The 6000-nt window shown below is 37.4% G+C and overlaps 1 protein-coding gene across 1 annotated transcript in view; it reads left to right on the top strand.

The window, feature by feature from the left end:
• Window positions 1-718: 718 nt before the first annotated feature.
• The window catches only part of ADCY10 (adenylate cyclase 10), an 83105-nt gene continuing 77823 nt past the window's right edge, over window positions 719-6000 (top strand). The window contains exon 1 of the mRNA XM_072732946.1: window positions 719-853. The gene's annotated coding sequence lies outside the window, so the exon portion shown is untranslated. The remainder of the gene's footprint in view (window positions 854-6000) is intronic.

Below are 6000 nucleotides of genomic sequence, written 5' to 3'. Positions count from 1 at the left end.
TTAATTACATGAGGTATGATTCTAATTATATTAAGACTGGTTTCCACAACTAACATCACAAAATTTTCTCAAGAAAATATAATTAAATTAATCTCTTTTCTCCCTAAGACAACTGTGTTTTACAATATTTTGAAACACAGTAAATTTAATGATAGGGCTGGACTCATCTTGAGAATGATTACTTACTTTTAAAGTTCAACTTTTTTAAATTCAAGTTTTACATATGTGTCACTAAATGTTAATTGTAGTTGTGACATATATAAGAAGAGCTAGAAAATCAAAACAAGATTTAAGAAGAAAAATTTACCTCACAAAAATCCCTAAAGTACTAAATATTTAACTGATAAATTTCACGGTCCTGATAAAAGCCATAATTATTACTAACCAAAATTGGGTGTTTGCTTATTCAGGAGATACATGGCTTTATGATAATCACCCACTAACTATTGCCTAATTTCAACCCCCCTCTACTAGGTCAGAGAAAGAGTTATGAAAACTACTTTGGGGCCATCAGTCTCCCTGACCCTTGCCCCACATGTCTGGATGGAGAACGTGAACCAGCCAGTCCATGTAGGAGTAAGAGGCCACTGGGACTGGTGGGGGAGGGGGGACCATGCCAGCCAATCAGAGGCACAGTTAGTGAGCGTGAAACAATGAGCTTCTGATGAGGGTGTGGTCTGGAAAACGGCTTTTAGACAAAACTGTCATTTTATGGGTCAGCTATAGATGGACATGGCACTTCTGCTGTCTTCAGAATAATGTCACCCCGGTCCCTTTTCTGTTTTCTGCACTCCTGAAACATCTGGTACCTGATCTAGGCTCTGGCTTTCCCTCAGCCCTGGAGAAAGAGGAGGTATGTGGCATCCCAGTAGGAAGAATGGTTGCAAAGGTGAAGGTGAGGTCACCCCTCTGGGAAGAAGACAGGTACTGGCTTAGAGGAAAGTGGGAAGTCCTTGAGCTAGGAATCCTAGAGAGATGATAGGTAGGTAGGTGGGTAGGTAGGTAGGTAGGTAGGTAGGTAGGTAGGTAGGTAGATGATATATAGATAGATTAGATAGATAGATAGATAGATAGATAGATAGATAGATAGATAGATAGATAGATAATGTAAATCTGTGTCAGTCAAATGAGGCTAGAAACTTGAAGTCTTAAATGTTGCCTCATCCTATTTATTCTGGATGCTCTATTTACCTGGCTTGCCGTCCTTATTTACCCCTTTCCTGCAACTTCTCGCATGATAGCCTTCTCTTTATCAGTCCTCAAACAGCAAATGCCAACTGTGTGAGGGGGTTGGTAGGAAATGCTGTGGAGGAAACAAGGTCATGTAGAACATGGTCTCTAAAACAGGAGTTTACAAATCACAGGAAGACATAAGCAGACCAATAGATAGGGAAGGATATCTAAATAGCAAATAAGGCACATACATTTATAACACTAAGCGCCCTCATAACTCAGAGGAAAAGTTGCCTTGGCTAGAGTGGTCTGGCAAGATTTCCTAACAACATTATCCCTTTAAGTTCAGAGTATCTCCTCTTTGGGCTCTTATAAAGCCTGATTTGACATAGCAGTGAAAAACTGGATGAAAGCCGAAATCTGTTAGAAGTTTTTAAAAGAGATGTTTAGAGAAACCATGATGGATATAATTGATCTTTAATTTCATTTTCATTTTCAGATACTGCTGAGTATTAACTAGAATGAAGCCATGCACTCCTTCCTTCTTTCAGGGAACTCTTTCTTAAATATATCTTTCAGGCCTCACCCACCTGCTTACTCTTTCAGCCTTTCAGATATCCTCATTCCTCAGTGCATTCATGCACCCTCAGTGCCTGCTCTTTTCGAGCTCTCTTCTTGATTATGATTGAGTTGGCCAAATAATTGATGACAGTGCCATCAATATGTATTGGAAGTACTCTAAGATTAAATACATCTTTTCACCAGGTCTTTATGACCTATATCCCCAAAGTGTCATAAAACAAATGAATGTAGCAAGGTGTGGTAGAAAGAACATGAATGTTCAAATCCCACCGACCTGGGCTTTCCAGCTGTGGAAATCTCTCTGAACCTCAGTTTCTGTGTCTATAAAATGGGGATGGGGCCTACCTCACAGTGCTGTTTTGAGGCAACCTATGTAAAATGCTTCACATAAAGAGGTCTCAAATGTATGCACCACAAGTAAATATTAATCTAAAATAGAAATGTTCTGTTGTCTTCTGAGTGTTCATAAGACAAACATTTATTTTAGACATCTGTGCCTCTTCAGCTCATGGACAAATCATTTTCTTACTCTAGTTTCTCTCATAAATAGTAGCCAAATGCATCTACTTTCTTTGTCTAGTAGTTATAAACTTAAAAAACTGTCCAAGTTTTCAAATCACCTTATTTAAAACAATGGAATCTAAGTAATCATCCTTCCATTAACTATAAGAATCACCATGATCTTGCAGGGAAGACAGCTGTGCCCTTCTTGGGGAAATCCAGTGCTTCCTAAACTTCCAGGCTGGGGAGTTTACATCATTTAAATCTGCCTCCCAGTGATTGCCAGCCATTGAGCCGAGTTCCTCCTCTTGGAGCCACAAAAAATAAATCTAACCCACCTTCCACACAGTGTTCCAACCAGAACAAGAGAGTGTACACTGCGCATGTGAGGAGAGTATGGTATTTACCAGAATTGACAGGCTAGAAGCAGCATTGCTAAATAAAATGCAATATTTGGGATATATTTATATTTTAAAATTATTCATTGTTCATTTAAAATTTAAATGTAGGGGATCCCTGGGTGGCGCAGCGGTTTAGCACCTGCCTTTGGCCCAGGGCGCGATCCTGGAGACCTGGGATCGAATCCCATGTCGGGCTCCCAGTGCATGGAGCCTGCTTCTCCCTCTGCCTGTGTCTCTGTCTCTGTCTCTGTCTCTGTCTCTCTCTCTGTGTGTGTGTGTGTGTGTGTGCATGACTGTCATAAATAAAATTTAAAAAAAAATTTAAAAAAAATAAAATTTAAATGTAATTGGATGTCCTATATATTGTACTAATCCTGGTAGTCTCACAAATGGTAGCCAAAATCAAAATGGCTGAGAAGTCAGCAATGGCAGGAGAGGGAATAGAGCTACAGCCTTGCTCAGTTCTCTTCAGTCCTACCTCAGTTCTATAGCTGCTTAGCACACCTGTGCAAGCCTCTTCAGAGCATCCATGCCTACAGAAATACTGTTAAGATCACCCATTCTTTGATAAACTGATCCTCTCTACTGAGGAAGCTAACTTGCCTTTACTTGTCAACCTTCTTGTGAACTTTATTCTCACTTAGCCACACCGAATCCCTGCCTGAGGGAGAAAATAGAGGAATTAGTTTGTGCAGGGGCCTGCATTAGACTTTGCACAGGGACCTGTGTCTCCGTGCTACTTTACAACTTTCACATTTCCAAATATTTGAAGATGACTAGCATTTTCACTGGAATGTCATCATCTCTGACAACATTTCCAATCTCTCCCCTCATTCATGTTCCATGGTTAGTGACCTTCAGATAAAATGGCCAGAACTAATCCCAATGCTCTGGATCAGATTTGAACACTACCTGTATACCTTAAGATTGCTTTGTATCCCAGTGGCCAATAAGCATATGAAAAGTTGCTTAATTTCATTAGTACCACCAGGATTATACAAAACCACACATACCACCACTCACCTACCAAGATAGCTAAGATTTTTTAAGACAACAGCGTGTTGGCTGGGAGACAGAGATTCTGAAGTCTGATTATCTTGCTCATATGGTGTATATTGGTACGACCAATTTGGAAAACTGGCAGGATCTACTCAAGTTCAATATATGTATATCCTGTGACCCACCAACTCCACTCTTAAGTAGATGCCCAAGCAAAATGCATGTGTGTTACCAGAACATATGTACAAGAATGTTCTTAGCAACATTGTTTCTAATAGCCTAAAACTGGAAACATCCAATAGGTCAGTATTAAAATAGAAATATTTTCCAAGGATGTAACTTTTTAGGAGAGATTTGATATAGTTGATGAAATGAGCCCTGTAAAAAATTGGAATATTCTACATAAACTAAATAGTAAGTGTAATGTTCAGGGAATACTCTTGGGATGAGTACAATGGATGAATTCTTGTGATCTAATCAGCTGGTGAAATACTAAACAGCTCTAAAAAGGAACATTATTGGTACACATACAACATGGATGAATATCACAAACATTTGAGAAAAATGAAAGCATATATATAGTATGATTCTACTTATGTAAAGCTTAAAAACTAGTAAAGGTGACCTATGGTGTTAGAAATAAGGAGAGGGGGTTACCTTTTGGCAGAAGTGTGAGGGCATGCCTGGGCCATAGCATGAAAGGAGCTTCTGTAGTGGTAATGTTCTCTTTCTTGATATCAGTAGGAATTACATGGATTGTTCATTTTATAATAATTCATAAAGCTATACCCTTATGAATTGTTCATTTTCCTGAACATGTTATGCTTTAATAAAAATGTTTTTTTAAAGATATTTTTTAGCTGCATGGAATTTGCAGTGTATCTAGTTTTTCACACCATATGCCTATGCATTTGATTTTGTTAAAATTCTACACATAGCAGTTTGTCTCTGTTCTTCTGAAATTTTATTATTATTTTAGTTAATTAAGATATTTTAAGATCCTGATTCTGTTATTAAGTACCTTAGCTCTCTCTCCAATTACATCTTTAAGTCCTCTACCATGCCCATGGAGACTGCTGTCTGAGTGGACAACAGAACACAAATCAATATCCTTTAGGTTCGGATTGTTAACTACGTTAAAAGATAACTGTGTTTTTATCACTCTTATAATTTTGTATCTTACCCATGAGGATGTGAGAAATTTGGCTAAATGCCTTGTTAAAGTCAAGATATATTTTACCTACAGCATTCTATTGATTTAAAAATTCAATAACTCTTCAAAAAAGGAAATAACTTTGTTCTTGGCTCTAAATCTATTTTAACTCCTTTTAACCACCTCTTGCTGATCTAAGTGCTCACATATTAACAAATATTTGAATTATCACAAATATTCCATCTCTGTCTCCCACTGTACACATAGTAGAATTGCACTTTCACACTTATTTGAAATTGTGTTCACATAATTTTCTTTAGCCAATGTCACGTGAGTTAGAAGAGTAATATGTCACTTTTGGGCGGACACTTTAAGAATGAGTCTGCCCCATCAAATCCTTTCTTCCCACTGTCTTGCTAGCCAGAATGTCCCAGCCTGGATACCAATGTGAAAGCAATAATAGACCAAAGCCTCAGATGACTACAATAGACATGTAGCACAAGTAAAAAATGAACAGGAAATAAGCCTTTGTTTTAAGCCATTGTGATTTTAGAGTATTTGTTAATGAACCATAACCTAGCTTATACTGACTGAGACACTGTATTTACCAGTCTGTGTTTTCTGTAGCCACATCTTTTGAAATTTGGAAAAGAACATGCCCCTCTCCAGTTTTCCAGCTCCTCTCTTGTTCCCAGGATTAACATCTGTCCATTCTTTCAATATTTGTGTATATAGGTTATCTCAGGCTGGCTACTTGAATTTATTTAAAATAAGTGCTTTTAAATACCTTCTTATCTTGGAGTTCAATTCTTTCTTAACAATATTTGTTATACTTTTCATATAACACTTACCAAATTCAGTATCTGAAATTACTTATTTGATTTACATGTTCTCTATTCATTGTTCCTAGCACACGCTGTGGTTTTTTAATTGAGTTTTTAAATGCTGCCCCTTTTTTTAACCTTGGGTATGTGTTTCTCTTTTGTTCACTTCCTCACATTTGAGTTTACCAAGGCTTTTCCTTTCCTTTACTCAATACCTAATATTTAGTACTCCATTTTAAAGGTTTCTGTACATTTTAAAGTTTGCTAAATATACTAATGTTTTCCTTGTTTTGTTAATAAAATGTTTTTCTTAAGTCTATGATACGTGTTTACTGTCTCACTTTTTCCTTCTAATGCTCATGTACCC

The sequence above is a fragment of the Vulpes vulpes genome, chromosome 13, assembly GCF_048418805.1.
Source record: "Vulpes vulpes isolate BD-2025 chromosome 13, VulVul3, whole genome shotgun sequence".
NCBI classification, from domain to species: domain Eukaryota; kingdom Metazoa; phylum Chordata; class Mammalia; order Carnivora; family Canidae; genus Vulpes; species Vulpes vulpes.
Note: the sequence above shows the minus strand (reverse complement) of the source record. Positions and strands in the feature narration are given on the sequence as shown.